This window comes from Lucilia sericata, unplaced genomic scaffold (assembly GCF_015586225.1).
Source record: "Lucilia sericata isolate MDLA Ls3-8-SP2 unplaced genomic scaffold, ASM1558622v1 Contig000006F_arrow, whole genome shotgun sequence".
Taxonomy (NCBI): Eukaryota; Metazoa; Arthropoda; class Insecta; order Diptera; family Calliphoridae; genus Lucilia; species Lucilia sericata.
Genome location: NW_023994047.1, coordinates 1,227,816 through 1,251,001, shown reverse-complemented (window position 1 = coordinate 1,251,001; position 23,186 = coordinate 1,227,816).

Here is a 23,186-nt window from a genome sequence, read left to right as displayed (position 1 = left end):
TAAGTCTAGTCTATAGTCTAGGTCTATTAGTCTAGTCACTATAGTCTAGTCTATAGTTCTAGTCTATAGTCTAGTCTATAGTCTAGTCTATAGTTCTAGTCTATAGTTAGTCTATAGTCTAGTCTATAGTCTCGTTCTTATAGTCTCGTCTATCGTCTAGTCTATAGTCTCGTCTATAGTATAGTCTATAGTCTAAGTCTATTAGTCTAGTCTATAGTCTAAGTCTATAGTCTAGTCTATAGTCTAGTCTATAGGCTATTCTATATATAGTTGGTATTAATCAATCTAAAGTCTCAGTGGGACATTTGTTATAGTTACTTCTAAAGTAAAAAAGTACACTTATGTTACGAGTTAGTTCTATTTCAATTTTCTATAACATTACATATAAATACATTTGAAATTTAATTTAAAAATATTCCCATAATTACAGCTTTTAGTACCTAATACTCTCATACATTTGAAAACAGTACATTTTGCAAACAACTTTGCTCTTTTACTCCTTCATAATGCAACTGTGACATTGTTTACGTAAAATCACAAAAGCAACAGGCAGAAAAGAAAATTACATGCAATTTACAAGTGAAAAACGAAAAGTTAATAAGATCGGTGGAATTTTATTATTTAAATTAATTTTTGTGTGTTAAAATTAGTTTTTTTATAATAAAAAGTGATTATTAAAGTAAATACATTTAGAAGAGGAGAAAAAAGTGTTCCCAATTGTTCCACTGCAAAGTTGACCACCAGTTTTAAAAAGAAAGGTAATATTGTTTTAATTCTTAAAAAAAAGAATTTTTTTGCAATAAAACATTCGCAATTTATTATAAAATACTTTAACAATTTTATTTAATAAATAGTATCGATAAACATTATGCTCAGTTAAAATAAACATAATTAAGTTTTGTAAATCATTAAAGATTTAGTGGCTGGAATCAATTTAGAGCTCACGTGGGTTTCACTCAAGCTTCATAAGTACTAGTTGAGTTCTCACACTGTTTTGCAGGAAATATTCTTCCAAATTATCTCAAAATGCGGGAATACCTAGCTCAACAGAGTTTTTATATTGTATATATTAAGTAAAAATCCCAAATTCTTTGGAAAATATTCTATACCTGATTGTTTTCTAGAACCTTTATAGCTAGAGGGTTGAATATGTCTGATATACCTATATTACACTACTTTTGCAACTTCCAAATACATATAAAATATCTAGAAATAAGTGGTAATGGCTGTTCAACATGTTCGTTTAACCTGAAATACTTTTTTAGTAAACCCCAAAAAAGGATGGAATTTATATTTCCCTTGTCTCTTCTATAAAAAGAACTAACACATAATTATGTACAATTTTGTTGTTGTAAATGTTAAAACTAGCCCAAGGTTATAACAACCTTTTTACATTCTTGGTCTTCTAAACATTCGCATGTCCTTTAATATCACAAATAAACACTCAAAATCTATGTTTAAAATATCTCTTTAATTAAAAATTGAAAACAAAACAAATTAAACATTAAAAAAATTGTTTAAATATAGACCGGCAACATAAAAAATCTCCAGCTTGCTTCTCTGCTAAAGTGAAGAGGATGAGTACTCAACTTCTAAAATTTGTCTTTGACATTGACTTATGTTTTAAATAACACTAGCGTGACTTTAGGTACAGCAAAAAATTATCACATTTTTTAACAAGACCAACAGAAAAAAACAACATATTTAATCACAGCAAACATTAAATACGCCTCCCAAGAAAAAAAAAAAAGAACAGCAAAAACAAAGAAACCTCAACGACATTTAATAAAGCAAGCACACAGTTGTCCGGTAACAAGGACAGGGAGTTTTTTCATGTCGGTTGTTGTTCAAAATTTAATCAGTAATGAAATAAAGCAAAAATAAAATAAATATTGCCATTACAACTTTATGCACGTGTATAAATAATTTATTAAAAACCAGAGGTGTATTTCATAAATTTTCTCTAGAAGCTGAAAAACAGTAACATATCAGTTTTTAATAATTTTCTTATATATGTATAACGACAAAAAGAAAAGAAGAAGAAGGTAAACAATGTTTTGAAAAATACCACTGATTAAAAATTTATAGGTGTTTAGCCAAATCTTTAAGTACAGCATAAAATATTAGAGGTATTTATAAATTTTGGCAAAATTTTAAACTTTTACATTTACTACTTCTCTAATGGTTTATACAATTAACCGATTATTACATAGAATACTTGAACAATTTACAAAAAATAAAAATATGCACATTTTATTATTTTTATATCCAATAACAAATGCACGTTTTGCACATAAAATTCTGCACAATTTTGTTGATTACAATCAGATGCGTTTGCCACAAATTTGACGCTGTTATTTTCCCTAATGGAAAAACGTTCAGAATTTTTTTGTTTCGTTCACTGTTGAGCATTGGAAAACAATTGTCATGAGACTGGTAGGAGGTTACTTCGTTGTTCACTTTTCGCTACTTTTTTGTTACTCACATTTTTATTTTGAAGAGAAGGTAAAACATTTTGTTAAATATGTATGTTTAATTTTTTTATTTTGCTTAACTGCAAACAAGAATTTTTATTACCAAAATGTGCTTCATACAGGACCAAAATGTTGTGTTCTCTTTTTTTTTTGTATAAATATACTCCAATATACAAAAGTATGTTTGTGTATAAATATATACACATTTGTAGAAAACTTATATTTTGTTTTGTTTTTGCTGTAGTATATGTTTTGTAAAACAATGTGCGTATATGTATAAGTTGGTAAGGATCTGTAGGAAAATGTTAGCACGCATTACAGCAACTACTACCACTCTACCAGTGTTATTTGTTAAGGGTATTATTGGTTTTAAAATTACGACAACAGCAACAAAGCACAGAAAAATAAAATAATTGTTATTTTACAATAAATGAATATCTCTATATCAGAATGTGTTGGTATGTAGTATGTGTTAATACAGGTAATGGTAATGTTGTATATGCTCAATATTGAAATCCTTGGTTTTATTTCTCTGGAATAAAAGTTTTAAGGGGAGTTGAGTGAGTGCCATATGTTTTAAATGGTTTCAATATACAAATGAATTAAATTGAACAAAAAAATTAAACTTTTAAATATACTTACGTAAAATAATATAAACAAAAACTGTAGAAAGTACGTTCACCTTCTAGGTGTTGGTTATGCTGCTATCTACAACAACAATTTATAGTATCAAGAAAAAAACTTAAGCTTTGTAATAAATTATTCTACCACAAAAACGTTAGGTTTTTATATTTAGATAATAATAAACAAGAAGTATTTTCCTACTTTTTTACTTATGAAAACACATTTTTTATAAGGAAAATCTAGCAGAAACTGTTAAATTTTGATTCTATCACAAAATGATCTTTAGGTTCAAAAACTATTTAAATAACGGTTTTTTTATTATCATGCATATGATAAAATACTATTTGTAATCAACTTTTCTAGTTACTACTTTTTAATACAACTCTGTTCTGCAATTTTTTTATTGCAGAAACTACACAAAGCAAAACGTCCGTCCAGTTAGCAACGAAAGATAGCAACGGCAGAGAAAATTTTGGGAATTAAGTGGCAACACCACAGGGGAAAAATAAATTGCTTAGCTAATAAAAAATACCATGGAAAACTCAATGGAAAGAGATGGGAAACACAAAATGGAATCGAGACTATATATAGTCTTGGAACTATAGTTCCTTGTAAAATTAGATTCCTCTAAAAATCGTTGCTGGTGAACTGTAATCGTTGCTGGTGAACTGTATAGGATCTAGCGAGTGTCGCGCCAAAAACTCCTTGGATTATGGTAGGAGACATGGTAAGGATTGAAAAAATCCTTCCGTGCAAAAAATCGGTAGAGCAGATCCTTGGAAAATTGGCTTCTTCCAAAATGGTCAGTAAAATCGTTGCTGGTGAACTGTATAGGATCTAGCGAGTGTCGCGCCAAAAACTCCTTGAATTATGGTAGGAGACATGGTAAGGATTGAAAAAATCCTTACGTGCAAAAAATCGGTAGAGCAGATCCTTGGAAAATTGGCTTCTTCCAAAATGGTCAATAAAATCGTTGCTGGTGAACTGTATAGGATCTAGCGAGTGTCGCGCCAAAAACTCTTTGGAATATGTTAGGAGACATGGTAAGGATTGAAAAAATCCTTCCGTGCAAAAAATCGGTAGAGCAGATCCTTGGAAAATTGGCTTCATCCAAAATGGTCAGTAAAATCGTTGCTGGTGAACTGTATAGGATCTAGCGAGTGTCGCGCCAAAAACTCCATGGAATATGGTAGGAGACATGGTAAGGATTGAAAAAATCCTTCCGTGCAAAAAATCGGTAGAGCAGATCCTTGGAAAATTGGCCTCCTCCAAAATGGTCAGTAAAATCGTTGCTGGTAAACTATGTAGGATCTAGCGAGTGTCGCGCCAAAAACTCCCTGGAATCTGGTAGGAGACATGGTAAGGATTGAAAAAATCCTTCCGTGCAAAAAATCGGTAGAGCAGATCCTTGGAAAATTGGCTTCATCCAAAATGGTCAGTAAAATCGTTGCTGGTAAACTGTATAGGATCTAGCGAGTGTCGCGCCAAAAACTCCTTGGATCATGGTAGGAGACATGGTAAGGATTGAAAAAATCCTTCCGTGCAAAAAATCGGTAGAGCAGATCCTTGGAAAATTGGCTTCCTCCAAAATGGTCAGTAAAATCGTTGCTGGTGAACTGTATAGGATCTAGCGAGTGTCGCGCCAAAAACTCCATGGATTATGGTAGGAGACATGGTAAGGATTGAAAAAATCCTTCCGTGCAAAAAATCGGTAGAGCAGATCCTTGGAAAATTGGCTTCCTCCAAAATGGTCAGTAAAATCGTTGCTGGTAAACTATGTAGGATCTAGCGAGTGTCGCGCCAAAAACTCCTTGGAATATGTTAGGAGACATGGTAGGGATTGAAAAAATCCTTCCGTGCAAAAAATCGGTAGAGCAGATCCTTGGAAAATTGGCTTCATCCAAAATGGTCAGTAAAAACGTTGCTGGTAAACTATATAGGATCTAGCGAGTGTCACGCCAAAAACTCTTTGGAATATGGTAGGAGACATGGTAAGGATTGAAAAAATCCTTCCGTGCAAAAAATCGGTAGAGTAGATCCTTGGAAAATTGGCTTCCTCCAAAATGGTCAGTAAAATCGTTGCTGGTAAACTATATAGGATCTAGCGAGTGTCGCGCCAAAAACTCCTTGGATTATGTTAGGAGACATGGTAAGGATTGAAAAAATCCTTCCGTGCAAAAAATCGGTAGAGCAGATCCTTGGAAAATTGGCCTCCTCCAAAATGGTCAGTAAAATCGTTGCTGGTAAACTATGTAGGATCTAGCGAGTGTCGCGCCAAAAACTCCTTGGATTATGGTAGGAGACATGGTAAGGATTGAAAAAATCCTTCCGTGCAAAAAATCGGTAGAGCAGATCCTTGGAAAATTGGCTTCATCCAAAATGGTCAGTAAAATCGTTGCTGGTGAACTGTATAGGATCTAGCGAGTGTCGCGCCAAAAACTCCTTGGAATATGGTAGGAGACATGGTAAGGATTGAAAAAATCCTTCCGTGCAAAAAATCGGTAGAGCAGATCCTTGGAAAATTGGCTTCATCCAAAATGGTCAGTAAAATCGTTGCTGGTGAACTATGTAGGATCTAGCGAGTGTCGCGCCAAAAACTCCATGGAATATGGTAGGAGACATGGTAAGGATTGAAAAAATCCTTCCGTGCAAAAAATCGGTAGAGCAGATCCTTGGAAAATTGGCTTCCTCCAAAATGGTCAGTAAAATCGTTGCTGGTGAACTGTATAGGATCTAGCGAGTGTCGCGCCAAAAACTCTTTGGAATATGTTAGGAGACATGGTAAGGATTGAAAAAATCCTTCCGTGCAAAAAATCGGTAGAGCAGATCCTTGGAAAATTGGCTTCCTCCAAAATGGTCAGTAAAATCGTTGCTGGTAAACTATGTAGGATCTAGCGAGTGTCGCGCCAAAAACTCCTTGGAATCTGGTAGGAGACATGGTAAGGATTGAAAAAATCCTTCCGTGCAAAAAATCGGTAGAGCAGATCCTTGGAAAATTGGCTTCCTCCAAAATGGTCAGTAAAATCGTTGCTGGTGAACTACATAGGATCTAGCGAGTGTCGCGCCAGAAACTCTTTGGAATATGGTAGGAGACATGGTAAGGATTGAAAAAATCCTTCCGTGCAAAAAATCGGTAGAGCAGATCCTTGGAAAATTGGCTTCATCCAAAATGGTCAGTAAAATCGTTGCTGGTGAACTATGTAGGATCTAGCGAGTGTCGCGCCAAAAACTCCATGGAATATGGTAGGAGACATGGTAAGGATTGAAAAAATCCTTCCGTGCAAAAAATCGGTAGAGCAGATCCTTGGAAAATTGGCTTCATCCAAAATGGTCAGTAAAATCGTTGCTGGTGAACTGTATAGGATCTAGCGAGTGTCGCGCCAAAAACTCCTTGGAATCTGGTAGGAGACATGGTAAGGATTGAAAAAATCCTTCCGTGCAAAAAATCGGTAGAGCAGATCCTTGGAAAATTGGCTTCATCCAAAATGGTCAGTAAAATCGTTGCTGGTAAACTATGTAGGATCTAGCGAGTGTCGCGCCAAAAACTCCATGGATTATGGTAGGAGACATGGTAAGGATTGAAAAAATCCTTCCGTGCAAAAAATCGGTAGAGCAGATCCTTGGAAAATTGGCTTCCTCCAAAATGGTCAGTAAAATCGTTGCTGGTGAACTGTATAGGATCTAGCGAGTGTCGCGCCAAAAACTCCATGGAATATGGTAGGAGACATGGTAAGGATTGAAAAAATCCTTCCGTGCAAAAAATCGGTAGAGCAGATCCTTGGAAAATTGGCTTCCTCCAAAATGGTCAGTAAAATCGTTGCTGGTAAACTATGTAGGATCTAGCGAGTGTCGCGCCAAAAACTCCATGGATTATGGTAGGAGACATGGTAAGGATTGAAAAAATCCTTCCGTGCAAAAAATCGGTAGAGCAGATCCTTGGAAAATTGGCTTCATCCAAAATGGTCAGTAAAATCGTTGCTGGTGAACTGTATAGGATCTAGCGAGTGTCGCGCCAAAAACTCCATGGAATATGGTAGGAGACATGGTAAGGATTGAAAAAATCCTTCCGTGCAAAAAATCGGTAGAGCAGATCCTTGGAAAATTGGCTTCCTCCAAAATGGTCAGTAAAATCGTTGCTGGTAAACTATGTAGGATCTAGCGAGTGTCGCGCCAAAAACTCCATGGATTATGGTAGGAGACATGGTAAGGATTGAAAAAATCCTTCCGTGCAAAAAATCGGTAGAGCAGATCCTTGGAAAATTGGCTTCATCCAAAATGGTCAGTAAAATCGTTGCTGGTGAACTGTATAGGATCTAGCGAGTGTCGCGCCAAAAACTCCATGGAATATGGTAGGAGACATGGTAAGGATTGAAAAAATCCTTCCGTGCAAAAAATCGGTAGAGCAGATCCTTGGAAAATTGGCTTCCTCCAAAATGGTCAGTAAAATCGTTGCTGGTGAACTGTATAGGATCTAGCGAGTGTCGCGCCAAAAACTCCATGGATTATGGTAGGAGACATGGTAAGGATTCAAAAAATCCTTCCGTGCAAAAAATCGGTAGAGCAGATCCTTGGAAAATTGGCTTCCTCCAAAATGGTCAGTAAAATCGTTGCTGGTGAACTGTATAGGATCTAGCGAGTGTCGCGCCAAAAACTCCATGGATTATGGTAGGAGACATGGTAAGGATTGAAAAAATCCTTCCGTGCAAAAAATCGGTAGAGCAGATCCTTGGAAAATTGGCTTCCTCCAAAATGGTCAGTAAAATCGTTGCTGGTGAACTGTATAGGATCTAGCGAGTGTCGCGCCAAAAACTCCTTGGATTATGGTAGGAGACATGGTAAGGATTGAAAAAATCCTTCCGTGCAAAAAATCGGTAGAGCAGATCCTTGGAAAATTGGCTTCATCCAAAATGGTCAGTAAAATCGTTGCTGGTGAACTACATAGGATCTAGCGAGTGTCGCGCCAGAAACTCTTTGGAATATGGTAGGAGACATGGTAAGGATTGAAAAAATCCTTCCGTGCAAAAAATCGGTAGAGCAGATCCTTGGAAAATTGGCTTCCTCCAAAATGGTCAGTAAAATCGTTGCTGGTGAACTATATAGGATCTAGCGAGTGTCGCGCCAAAAACTCTTTGGAATATGGTAGGAGACATGGTAAGGATTAAAAAATCCTTCCTAGAAAAAAGTCGGTAGAGTAGATCCTTGGAAAATTAGATTCCTCCAAAATGGTCAGTAAAATTGTTGCTGGTGAACTGTATAGGATCTAGCGAGTGTCGCGCAAAATACACCTTGTAATATGGATTAAAATATTAAGGATTAAAAAATCCTTCCGTGCAATATATCTACCGACTAGATACTTGGGAAGGTGGAAAGTCGATAACTTAAAATTGTAAAAGTCGAAGAGTCGACTTTTCATGCACATACTGCAAAACGTCGAAAGTCGATGTTTTATTTGAATTATGGAAGTTGCAGCGTCGTATTTTTTAGTATTAGTTAAGAAAAAACAGAGTTGCAATCAATTAGATTTTGAGAAGATTTTGCCGAAATCTACTTACGAAGTATATTTTGTTTGGTATGGGAAATCTAGTTAAAATCAAATAGATTTGGCTCGAAATCTCATAAATGCTAGATTTCATAGTGGTGTAAATGGGCTATTACACTTATATTTTTTGACATTAAAGAAGGTTTAATTATAACCTTCACCTTCGTGAGAAGGGTATATATAAGTTTGTCATTCCGTTTGTAATTTCCGAAATATAACTTTCCGACCCTAGCGGAGTCGATTAAGCCATGTCCGTCTGTCTGTCTGTAGAAATCAGTTTTCTGAAGACCCCACATATCTTCTGGATCCAAATCTTCAATAATTCTATCAGACATGCAACAACGGAGATATAAGTAAAAACCCGAGACAACCTCTGAAAATTTCTAAAAAAGACAATTTTTTCATGCTTTGATAAATAAGCAACAACACTGCTTATTCATTGCGTTGTGTATTTTGTTTTTGTTTTTTTGATTATTTCGTTTCGTATGTTTGAATGGCTGTGTGTTTCATTGCCATGTGTATGTTGTTTTTGTTTCTTGGTATATTCAGTTTCGTATGTTTGGATGGTTGTGTGTTTCATTGCCTTGTGTATATTGTTTCTGTTTCTTGGTATAGCACTCTTACTTGTTTTTTCACGCTTTGATAAATAAGCAACAACAACAACACTGCTTATTCATTGCGTTGTGTATTTTGTTTTTATTTTGTTTTTTTTTTTTTTTTGAGTATTTCGTTCCGTATGTTTGGATGTCTGTGTGTTTCATTGCCTTGTGTATATTGTTTTTGTTTTCTTGGTGTATTCAGTTTCGTATGTTTGGATGTCTGTTTGTTTCATTGCCTTGTATATATTGTTTTTGTTTTCTTGGTGTATTCAGTTTCGTATGTTTGGATTTCTGTTTGTTTTACTGCCTTGTGTATGTTGTTTTTTTTTTGTGTTTATTTCGTTTAGCGTTGTTGTTGTTCATTTTGTTTTGCTATTGCTATAATAATGATATAATCGGAAAAATAAAATTAAACTAAATTTTATAAAATTGATATTTTTATGCTGAAGGGTATATAAGATTCTGCACAGTCGAATATAACACTCTTACTTGTTTTTTCTAATATTTTGTTTGACATAACAAATTAGAAAAAAATATGAGGTATATTTCATTTATATTAAATAATTGCATTAACTTTTTTTTAAGTCAACTTTTCATTAATGTTTTCCTATTATTAAATTTTGTCGATATTTTGATTTTTGTCTTTTTTCTTGTAAAGCGTCGTATTTTTTAAGAATTATTTAGAATAAACAGAGCTGCACTACTAAAAACCACTAGATTTGCTCAAAACACATAGATTTGTCGAATATTGACATGGGGTAATGTGGATTTGGGCAAAACTAGTTGAAATCATGTAGATTTGCCATACATTTCTGACATATTCAAATCTACTTAATACCCCATTTATAGCGAAATCTAGTACTTATGAGATTTCGAGCAAACCTAGTTGATTTTAACTAGATTTCCCATTTAAAACAAAATCTTCTTCATTAGTAGATTTTGGCAAAATCTAGTAAAAATAAAAATGCAACTCTGTTTTTTCCTAAATAATACTAAAAAAAATACGACGCTGCACAAGAAAAAAGAGAAAAACAAAGCAAACAAAGAAAAATCAAAATGTCGACAAAATTTTAATAAATTGGAAAACATGAATGAAAAGATAATTTAAAATAGAAGGTAATGTATATTTAAATATCTATTTTTTATTCTAAATGAAATTCAAATAAATTTTCCATATTTCCATCTAATTTTTCATATTAAACACAATTTGGAGAAATATTAGAAGAAATGAAATCTTCCTAAATGTCAAAAATACGAAGTGTAAACGGTAAAGATTTGAAGAAAGATTTCGACTGAAATCTACTAGATTTCGATGTAGTGTAAATGGGGTATGATCTACTAGATTTCATTTATGTATATGCAACTCTGTGTTGTGTCTCGGATAAAGAAATACAATTATAGGCTATCCATTTAAATTGAATGTTTTTGTCGAAAAAATACATTTATTTTCGAAATAAAAAAATAAAAAAATAAAAAATTATAAATTTTAAATTGATGTCATTTAAGAAATAAATCTATATACTATTCAGTGGAAACACCTTGAAGGCAAATCTAGTAGATTTCTATCCAATGGAAACATAGCATTAGATTTCGATCCAAATCTAGATTTTTCCATAAAAAAATTTAGTTCGAAATTTTATCTGGTAGTTTTTAGTAGTATTAAAAAAGACAAAAATCAAAATATCGACAAAATTTAAAAATAGGAAAACATTAATGAAAAGTTGATTTAAAAACAAGTAAGAGTGCTATATTCGGCTGTGCCGAATCTTATATACGCTTCACCACAGTGTATTTAAAAAATATCAATTCTATAAAATTTTAATTTATTTCATTTTCCCGTTTATATCATTATTATAGCAACAGCAAAACGAACAACAATGCTAAACGAAATAAACACACAAAAAAACAAATACACATGGCAGTAAAACCAACAGACATCCAAACATACGAAACGAAATACACAAAAAACAAAAGCAAAATACACAAGGCAATTAAACTAACAGACATCCAAACATACGAAACTGAATACACCAAAAAACAAAAACAATATACACAAGGCAATGAAACATACGAAACGAAATACTCCAAAAAAAAAAAGCAAAAACAAAATACACAACGCAATGAAACCAACAGACATCCAAATATACGACACTGAATACATCAAAAAAACAAAAACAATATACACAAGGCAATGAAACATACGAAAGGAAATACTCAAAAAAAAGCAAAAACAAAATACATGAAACCAACAGACATCCAAACATACGAAACTGAATGCACCAAGAAACAAAAACAATATACACAAGGCAATGAAACACACAGCCATCCAAACATATGAAACGAAATACTCAATGAATAAGCAGTGTTGTTGTTCCTTATATCAAAACATGAAAAAATTGTCTTTTTATGAAATTTTAAGAGGTTGTCTCGGATTTTTGCTCATAACTCCGGTATTTATGGACCGATTATGCTGATTTTAAATAGCGATCTTCCCGAAAGCATGTCTAACAGAATTATTGAAAAAATCAGTTTTATCTAAAAACTGATTTAAACAAACATACAGACAGACGGACAGACAGACAGACGGACATGGCTTAAGCGACTTCGCTATCTATAAGGATCCAGAATATATATACTTTATAGGGTCGGAAAATTATATTACAGAAATTACAAACGGAATGACAAACTTGTATATACCCTTCTCATGAAGGTAAAGGTATATATATAAATGAAATATATCTCATATTTTTTTCAAATTTTTTATGTCAAACAAAATATGGAGAAATATTAGAAAAAATTTAACTTTTTTTAATGTCAAAAAATATTAAGTGTAATAGCCCATTTACACCACTATGAAATCTAGTACTTATGAGATTTCGAGCCAAATCTATTTGATTTTAACTAGATTTCCCATACCAAACAAAATATACTTCGTAAGTAGATTTCGGCAAAATCTTTTCAAAATCTAATTGGTTGCAACTCTGTTTTTTCTTAACTAATACTAAAAAATACGACGCTGCAACTTCCATAATTCAAATAAAACATCGACTTTCGACGTTTTGCAGTATGTGCATGAAAAGTCGACTCTTCGACTTTTACAATTTTAAGTTATCGACTTTCCACCTTCCCAAGTATCTAGTCGGTAGATATATTGCACGGAAGGATTTTTTAATCCTTAATATTTTAATCCATATTACAAGGAGTATTTTGCGCGACACTCGCTAGATCCTATACAGTTCACCAGCAACAATTTTACTGACCATTTTGGAGGAATCTAATTTTCCAAGGATCTACTCTACCGACTTTTTTCTAGGAAGGATTTTTTAATCCTTACCATGTCTCCTACCATATTCCAAGGAGTTTTTGGCGCGACACTCCTTAGATCCTATACAGTTTACCAGCAACGATTTTACTGACTATTTTGGAGGAAGCCAATTTTCCAAGGATCTGCTCTACCGATTTTTTGCACGGAAGGATTTTTTTAATCCTTACCATGTCTCCTACCATATTCCAAAGAGTTTTTGGCGCGACACTCGCTAGATCCTATATAGTTCACCAGCAACGATTTTACTGACCATTTTGGAGGAAGCCAATTTTCCAAGGATCTGCTCTACCGATTTTTTGCACGGAAGGATTTTTTCAATCCTTACCATGTCTCCTACCATATTCCAAAGAGTTTTTGGCGCGACACTCGCTAGATCCTATACAGTTCACCAGCAACGATTTTACTGACCATTTTGGATGAAGCCAATTTTCCAAGGATCTGCTCTACCGATTTTTTGCACGGAAGGATTTTTTCAATCCTTACCATGTCTCCTACCATAATCCAAGGAGTTTTTGGCGCGACACTCGCTAGATCCTACATAGTTTACCAGCAACGATTTTACTGACCATTTTGGAGGAGGCCAATTTTCCAAGGATCTGCTCTACCGATTTTTTGCACGGAAGGATTTTTTCAATCCTTACCATGTCTCCAAACATAATCCAAGGAGTTTTTGGCGCGACACTCGCTAGATCCTATATAGTTTACCAGCAACGATTTTACTGACCATTTTGGAGGAAGCCAATTTTCCAAGGATCTACTCTACCGATTTTTTGCACGGAAGGATTTTTTCAATCCTTACCATGTCTCCTAACATATTCCAAAGAGTTTTTGGCGCGACACTCGCTACATCCTATACAGTTTACCAGCAACGATTTTACTGACCATTTTGGAGGAAGCCAATTTTCCAAGGATTTGCTCTACCGATTTTTTGCACGGAAGGATTTTTTCAATCCTTACCATGTCTCCTACCATAATCCAAGGAGTTTTTGGCGCGACACTCGCTAGATCCTATACAGTTTACCAGCAACGATTTTACTGACCATTTTGGAAGAAGCCAATTTTCCAAGGATCTGCTCTACCGATTTTTTGCACGGAAGGATTTTTTCAATCCTTACCAAGTCTCCTACCATAATCCAAGGAGTTTTTGGCGCGACACTCGCTAGATCCTATACAGTTTACCAGCAACGATTTTACTGACCATTTTGGATGAAGCCAATTTTCCAAGGATCTGCTCTACCGATTTTTTGCACGGAAGGATTTTTTCAATCCTTACCATGTCTCCTACCAGATTCCAAGGAGTTTTTGGCGCGACACTCGCTAGATCCTACATAGTTTACCAGCAACGATTTTACTGACCATTTTGGAGGAGGCCAATTTTCCAAGGATCTGCTCTACCGATTTTTTGCACGGAAGGATTTTTTCAATCCTTACCATGTCTCCTACCAAATTCCATGGAGTTTTTGGCGCGACACTCGCTAGATCCTATACAGTTCACCAGCAACGATTTTACTGACCATTTTGGATGAAGCCAATTTTCCAAGGATCTGCTCTACCGATTTTTTGCACGGAAGGATTTTTTCAATCCTTACCATGTCTCCTACCATAATCCAAGGAGTTTTTGGCGCGACACTCGCTAGATCCTATACAGTTCACCAGCAACGATTTTACTGACCATTTTGGAGGAAGCCAATTTTCCAAGGATCTGCTCTACCGATTTTTTGCACGGAAGGATTTTTTCAATCCTTACCATGTCTCCTACCATAATCCAAGGAGTTTTTGGCGCGACACTCGCTAGATCCTATACAGTTCACCAGCAACGATTTTACTGACCATTTTGGATGAAGCCAATTTTCCAAGGATCTACTCTACCGATTTTTTGCACGGAAGGATTTTTTCAATCCTTACCATGTCTCCTACCAGATTCCAAGGAGTTTTTGGCGCGACACTCTCTAGATCCTATACAGTTCACCAGCAACGATTTTACTGACCATTTTGGATGAAGCCAATTTTCCAAGGATCTGCTCTACCGATTTTTTGCACGGAAGGATTTTTTAATCCTTACCATGTCTCCTACCATATTCCAAAGAGTTTTTGGCGCGACACTCGCTAGATCCTATATAGTTCACCAGCAACGATTTTACTGACCATTTTGGAGGAAGCCAATTTTCCAAGGATCTGCTCTACCGATTTTTTGCACGGAAGGATTTTTTCAATCCTTACCATGTCTCCTACCATAATCCAAGGAGTTCTTGGCGCGACACTCGCTAGATCCTATACAGTTCACCAGCAACGATTTTACTGACCATTTTGGAGGAAGCCAATTTTCCAAGGATCTGCTCTACCGATTTTTTGCACGGAAGGATTTTTTCAATCCTTACCATGTCTCCTACCATAATCCAAAGAGTTTTTGGCGCGACACTCACTAGATCCTATACAGTTCACCAGCAACGATTTTACTGACCATTTTGGATGAAGCCAATTTTCCAAGGATCTGCTCTACCGATTTTTCGCACGGAAGGATTTTTTCAATCCTTACCATGTCTCCTACCAGATTCCAAGGAGTTTTTGGCGCAACACTCGCTAGATCCTACATAGTTTACCAGCAACGATTTTACTGACCATTTTGGATGAAGCCAATTTTCCAAGGATCTGCTCTACCGATTTTTTGCACGGAAGGATTTTTTCAATCCATACCATGTCTCCTACCAGATTCCAAGGAGTTTTTGGCGCGACACTCGCTAGATCCTACATAGTTTACCAGCAACGATTTTACTGACCATTTTGGAGGAGGCCAATTTTCCAAGGATCTGCTCTACCGATTTTTTGCACGGAAGGATTTTTTCAATCCTTACCATGTCTCCTACCATATTCCATGGAGTTTTTGGCGCGACACTCGCTAGATCCTATACAGTTCACCAGCAACGATTTTACTGACCATTTTGGATGAAGCCAATTTTCCAAGGATCTGCTCTACCGATTTTTTGCACGGAAGGATTTTTTCAATCCATACCATGTCTCCTACCAGATTCCAAGGAGTTTTTGGCGCGACACTCGCTAGATCCTATACAGTTCACCAGCAACGATTTTACTGACCATTTTGGAGGAAGCCAATTTTCCAAGGATCTGCTCTACCGATTTTTTGCACGGAAGGATTTTTTCAATCCTTACCATGTCTCCTACCAGATTCCAAGGAGTTTTTGGCGCGACACTCGCTAGATCCTACATAGTTTACCAGCAACGATTTTACTGACCATTTTGGAGGAAGCCAATTTTCCAAGGATCTGCTCTACCGATTTCTTGCACGGAAGGATTTTTTCAATCCTTACCATGTCTCCTACCAGATTCCAAGGAGTTTTTGGCGCGACACTCGCTAGATCCTATACAGTTCACCAGCAACGATTTTACTGACCATTTTGGATGAAGCCAATTTTCCAAGGATCTGCTCTACCGATTTTTTGCACGGAAGGATTTTTTCAATCCTTACCATGTCTCCTACCAGATTCCAAGGAGTTTTTGGCGCGACACTCGCTAGATCCTACATAGTTTACCAGCAACGATTTTACTGACCATTTTGGATGAATCCAATTTTCCAAGGATCTGCTCTACCGATTTTTTGCACGGAAGGATTTTTTCAATCTTTACCATGTCTCCTACCAGATTCCAAGGAGTTTTTGGCGCGACACTCGCTAGATCCTACATAGTTTACCAGCAACGATTTTACTGACCATTTTGGAGGAGGCCAATTTTCCAAGGATCTGCTCTACCGATTTTTTGCACGGAAGGATTTTTTCAATCCTTACCATGTCTCCTACCACATTCCATGGAGTTTTTGGCGCGACACTCGCTAGATCCTATACAGTTCACCAGCAACGATTTTACTGACCATTTTGGAAGAAGCCAATTTTCCAAGGATCTGCTCTACCGATTTTTTGCACGGAAGGATTTTTTCAATCCTTACCATGTCTCCTACCACATTCCATGGAGTTTTTGGCGCGACACTCGCTAGATCCTATACAGTTCACCAGCAACGATTTTACTGACCATTTTGGATGAAGCCAATTTTCCAAGGATCTGCTCTACCGATTTTTTGCACGGAAGGATTTTTTCAATCCTTACCATGTCTCCTACCACATTCCATGGAGTTTTTGGCGCGACACTCGCTAGATCCTATACAGTTCACCAGCAACGATTTTACTGACCATTTTGGATGAAGCCAATTTTCCAAGGATCTGCTCTACCGATTTTTTGCACGGAAGGATTTTTTCAATCCTTACCATGTCTCCTACCAGATTCCAAGGAGTTTTTGGCGCGACACTCGCTAGATCCTACATAGTTTACCAGCAACGATTTTACTGACCATTTTGGATGAAGCCAATTTTCCAAGGATCTGCTCTACCGATTTTTTGCACGGAAGGATTTTTTCAATCCTTACCATGTCTCCTACCAGATTCCAAGGGGTTTTTGGCGCGACACTCGCTAGATCCTACATAGTTTACCAGCAACGATTTTACTGACCATTTTGGATGAAGCCAATTTTCCAAGGATCTGCTCTACCGATTTTTTGCACGGAAGGATTTTTTCAATCCTTACCATGTCTCCTACCATAATCCAAGGAGTTTTTGGCGCGACACTCGCTAGATCCTATACAGTTCACCAGCAACGATTTTACTGACCATTTTGGATGAAGCCAATTTTCCAAGGATCTGCTCTACCGATTTTTTGCACGGAAGGATTTTTTTAATCCTTACCATGTCTCCTACCAGATTCCAAGGAGTTTTTGGCGCGACACTCGCTAGATCCTACATAGTTTACCAGCAACGATTTTACTGACCATTTTGGATGAAGCCAATTTTCCAAGGATCTGCTCTACCGATTTTTTGCACGGAAGGATTTTTTCAATCCTTACCATGTCTCCTACCATAATCCAAGGAGTTTTTGGCGCGACACTCGCTAGATCCTATACAGTTCACCAGCAACGATTTTACTGACCATTTTGGATGAAGCCAATTTTCCAAGGATCTGCTCTACCGATTTTTTGCACGGAAGGATTTTTTCAATCCTTACCATGTCTCCTACCATAATCCAAGGAGTTTTTGGCGCGACACTCGCTAGATCCTACATAGTTTACCAGCAACGATTTTACTGACCATTTTGGAGGAGGCCAATTTTCCAAGGATCTGCTCTACCGATTTTTTGCACGGAAGGATTTTTTCAATCCTTACCATGTCTCCTACCATAATTCAAGGAGTTTTTGGCGCGACACTCGCTAGATCCTATACAGTTTACCAGCAACGATTTTACTGACCATTTTGGAGGAAGCCAATTTTCCAAGGATTTGCTCTACCGATTTTTTGCACGGAAGGATTTTTCAATCCTTACCATGTCTCCTACCATAATTCAAGGAGTTTTTGGCGCGACACTCGCTAGATCCTATACAGTTCACCAGCAACGATTACAGTTCACCAGCAACGATTTTACTGACCATTTTGGATGAAGCCAATTTTCCAAGGATCTGCTCTACCGATTTTTTGCACGGAAGGATTTTTTCAATCCTTACCATGTCTCCTACCATAATCCATGTCTCCTACCATAATCACCAGCAACGATTTTACTGACCATTTTGGATGAAGCCAATTTTCCAAGGATCTGCTCTACCGATTTTTTGCACGGAAGGATTTTTTCAATCCTTACCATGTCTCCTACCACATTCCATGGAGTTTTTGGCGCGACACTCGCTAGATCCTATACAGTTCACCAGCAACGATTTTACTGACCATTTTGGATGAAGCCAATTTTCCAAGGATCTGCTCTACCGATTTTTTGCACGGAAGGATTTTTTCAATCCTTACCATGTCTCCTACCAGATTCCAAGGAGTTTTTGGCGCGACACTCGCTAGATCCTACATAGTTTACCAGCAACGATTTTACTGACCATTTGGGATGAATCCAATTTTCCAAGGATCTGCTCTACCGATTTTTTGCACGGAAGGATTTTTTCAATCTTTACCATGTCTCCTACCAGATTCCAAGGAGTTTTTGGCGCGACACTCGCTAGATCCTACATAGTTTACCAGCAACGATTTTACTGACCATTTTGGAGGAGGCCAATTTTCCAAGGATCTGCTCTACCGATTTTTTGCACGGAAGGATTTTTTCAATCCTTACCATGTATCCTAACATATTCCAAAGAGTTTTTTGCGCGACACTCGCTAGATCCTATACAGTTTACCAGCAACGATTTTACTGACCATTTTGGAGGAAGCCAATTTTCCAAGGATTTGCTCTACTGATATTTTGCACGGAAGGATTTTTTCAATCCTTACCATGTCTCCTACCATAATCCAAGGAGTTTTTGGCGTGACACTCGCTAGATCCTATATAGTTTACCAGCAACGATTTTACTGACCATATTGGATGAAGCCAATTTTCCAAGGATCTGCTCTACCGATTTTTTGCACGGAAGGATTTTTTCAATCCTTACCATGTCTCCTACCATAATCCAAGGAGTTTTTGGCGCGACACTCGCTAGATCCTATATAGTTCACCAGCAACGATTTTACTGACCATTTTGGATGAAGCCAATTTTCCAAGGATCTGCTCTACCGATTTTTTGCACGGAAGGATTTTTTCAATCCTTACCATGTCTCCTACCATAATCCAAGGAGTTTTTGGCGCGACACTCGCTAGATCCTACATAGTTTACCAGCAACGATTTTACTGACCATTTTGGAGGAGGCCAATTTTCCAAGGATCTGCTCTACCGATTTTTTGCACGGAAGGATTTTTTCAATCCTTACCATGTCTCCTACCATATTCCAAAGAGTTTTTGGCGCGACACTCGCTAGATCCTATACAGTTTACCAGCAACGATTTTACTGACCATTTTGGAGGAAGCCAATTTTCCAAGGATCTGCTCTACCGATTTTTTGCACGGAAGGATTTTTTCAATCCTTACCATGTCTCCTAACATATTCCAAAGAGTTTTTGGCGCGACACTCGCTAGATCCTATACAGTTCACCAGCAACGATTTTACTGACCATTTTGGAGGAAGCCAATTTTCCAAGGATCTGCTCTACCGATTTTTTGCACGGAAGGATTTTTTCAATCCTTACCATGTCTCCTACCATATTCCAAGGAGTTTTTGGCGCGACACTCGCTAGATCCTATACAGTTCACCAGCAACGATTTTACTGACCATTTTGGATGAAGCCAATTTTCCAAGGATCTGCTCTACCGATTTTTTGCACGGAAGGATTTTTTCAATCCTTACCATGTCTCCTACCATAATCCAAGGAGTTTTTGGCGCGACACTCGCTAGATCCTATACAGTTCACCAGCAACGATTTTACTGACCATTTTGGATGAAGCCAATTTTCCAAGGATCTGCTCTACCGATTTTTTGCACGGAAGGATTTTTTCAATCCTTACCATGTCTCCTACCATAATCCAAGGAGTTTTTGGCGCGACACTCGCTAGATCCTATACAGTTCACCAGCAACGATTTTACTGACAATTTTGGATGAAGCCAATTTTCCAAGGATCTGCTCTACCGATTTTTTGCACGGAAGGATTTTTTCAATCCTTACCATGTCTCCTACCATAATCCAAGGAGTTTTTGGCGCGACACTCGCTAGATCCTACATAGTTTACCAGCAACGATTTTACTGACCATTTTGGAGGAGGCCAATTTTCCAAGGATCTGCTCTACCGATTTTTTGCACGGAAGGATTTTTTGAATCCTTACCATGTCTCCTAACATAATCCAAGGAGTTTTTGGCGCGACACTCGCTAGATCCTATATAGTTTACCAGCAACGATTTTACTGACCATTTTGGAGGAAGCCAATTTTCCAAGGATCTACTCTACCGATTTTTTGCACGGAAGGATTTTTTCAATCCTTACCATGTCTCCTACCATATTCCAAAGAGTTTTTGGCGTGACACTCGCTAGATCCTATATAGTTTACCAGCAACGTTTTTACTGACCATTTTGGATGAAGCCAATTTTCCAAGGATCTGCTCTACCGATTTTTTGCACGGAAGGATTTTTTCAATCCTTACCATGTCTCCTAACATATTCCAAAGAGTTTTTTGCGCGACACTCGCTAGATCCTATACAGTTTACCAGCAACGATTTTACTGACCATTTTGGAGGAAGCCAATTTTCCAAGGATTTGCTCTACCGATTTTTTGCACGGAAGGATTTTTTCAATCCTTACCATGTCTCCTACCATAATCAAAGGATTTTTTGGCGCGACACTCGCTAGATCCTATACAGTTTACCAGCAACGATTTTACTGACCATTTTGGAAGAAGCCAATTTTCCAAGGATCTGCTCTACCGATTTTTTGCACGGAAGGATTTTTTCAATCCTTACCATGTCTCCTACCATAATCCAAGGAGTTTTTGGCGCGACACTCGCTAGATCCTATACAGTTTACCAGCAACGATTTTACTGACCATTTTGGATGAAGCCAATTTTCCAAGGATCTGCTCTACCGATTTTTTGCACGGAAGGATTTTTTCAATCCTTACCATGTCTCCTACCAGATTCCAAGGAGTTTTTGGCGCGACACTCGCTAGATCCTACATAGTTTACCAGCAACGATTTTACTGACCATTTTGGAGGAGGCCAATTTTCCAAGGATCTGCTCTACCGATTTTTTGCACGGAAGGATTTTTTCAATCCTTACCATGTCTCCTACCATATTCCATGGAGTTTTTGGCGCGACACTCGCTAGATCCTATACAGTTCACCAGCAACGATTTTACTGACCATTTTGGATGAAGCCAATTTTCCAAGGATCTGCTCTACCGATTTTTTGCACGGAAGGATTTTTTCAATCCTTACCATGTCTCCTAACATATTCCAAAGAGTTTTTGGCGCGACACTCGCTAGATCCTATACAGTTCACCAGCAACGATTTTACTGACCATTTTGGAAGAAGCCAATTTTCCAAGGATCTGCTCTACCGATTTTTTGCACGTAAGGATTTTTTCAATCTTTACCATGTCTCCTACCATAATTCAAGGAGTTTTTGGCGCGACACTCGCTAGATCCTATACAGTTCACCAGCAACGATTTTACTGACCATTTTGGAAGAAGCCAATTTTCCAAGGATCTGCTCTACCGATTTTTTGCACGGAAGGATTTTTTCAATCCTTACCATGTCTCCTACCATAATCCAAGGAGTTTTTGGCGCGACACTCGCTAGATCCTATACAGTTCACCAGCAACGATTTTACTGACCATTTTGGATGAAGCCAATTTTCCAAGGATCTGCTCTACCGATTTTTTGCACGGAAGGATTTTTTCAATCCTTACCATGTCTCCTACCATAATCCAAGGAGTTTTTGGCGCGACACTCGCTAGATCCTATACAGTTCACCAGCAACGATTTTACTGACAATTTTGGATGAAGCCAATTTTCCAAGGATCTGCTCTACCGATTTTTTGCACGGAAGGATTTTTTCAATCCTTACCATGTCTCCTACCATAATCCAAGGAGTTTTTGGCGCGACACTCGCTAGATCCTACATAGTTTACCAGCAACGATTTTACTGACCATTTTGGAGGAGGCCAATTTTCCAAGGATCTGCTCTACCGATTTTTTGCACGGAAGGATTTTTTGAATCCTTACCATGTCTCCTAACATAATCCAAGGAGTTTTTGGCGCGACACTCGCTAGATCCTATATAGTTTACCAGCAACGATTTTACTGACCATTTTGGAGGAAGCCAATTTTCCAAGGATCTACTCTACCGATTTTTTGCACGGAAGGATTTTTTCAATCCTTACCATGTCTCCTACCATATTCCAAAGAGTTTTTGGCGTGACACTCGCTAGATCCTATATAGTTTACCAGCAACGTTTTTACTGACCATTTTGGATGAAGCCAATTTTCCAAGGATCTGCTCTACCGATTTTTTGCACGGAAGGATTTTTTCAATCCTTACCATGTCTCCTAACATATTCCAAAGAGTTTTTTGCGCGACACTCGCTAGATCCTATACAGTTTACCAGCAACGATTTTACTGACCATTTTGGAGGAAGCCAATTTTCCAAGGATTTGCTCTACCGATTTTTTGCACGGAAGGATTTTTTCAATCCTTACCATGTCTCCTACCATAATCAAAGGATTTTTTGGCGCGACACTCGCTAGATCCTATACAGTTTACCAGCAACGATTTTACTGACCATTTTGGAAGAAGCCAATTTTCCAAGGATCTGCTCTACCGATTTTTTGCACGGAAGGATTTTTTCAATCCTTACCATGTCTCCTACCATAATCCAAGGAGTTTTTGGCGCGACACTCGCTAGATCCTATACAGTTTACCAGCAACGATTTTACTGACCATTTTGGATGAAGCCAATTTTCCAAGGATCTGCTCTACCGATTTTTTGCACGGAAGGATTTTTTCAATCCTTACCATGTCTCCTACCAGATTCCAAGGAGTTTTTGGCGCGACACTCGCTAGATCCTACATAGTTTACCAGCAACGATTTTACTGACCATTTTGGAGGAGGCCAATTTTCCAAGGATCTGCTCTACCGATTTTTTGCACGGAAGGATTTTTTCAATCCTTACCATGTCTCCTACCATATTCCATGGAGTTTTTGGCGC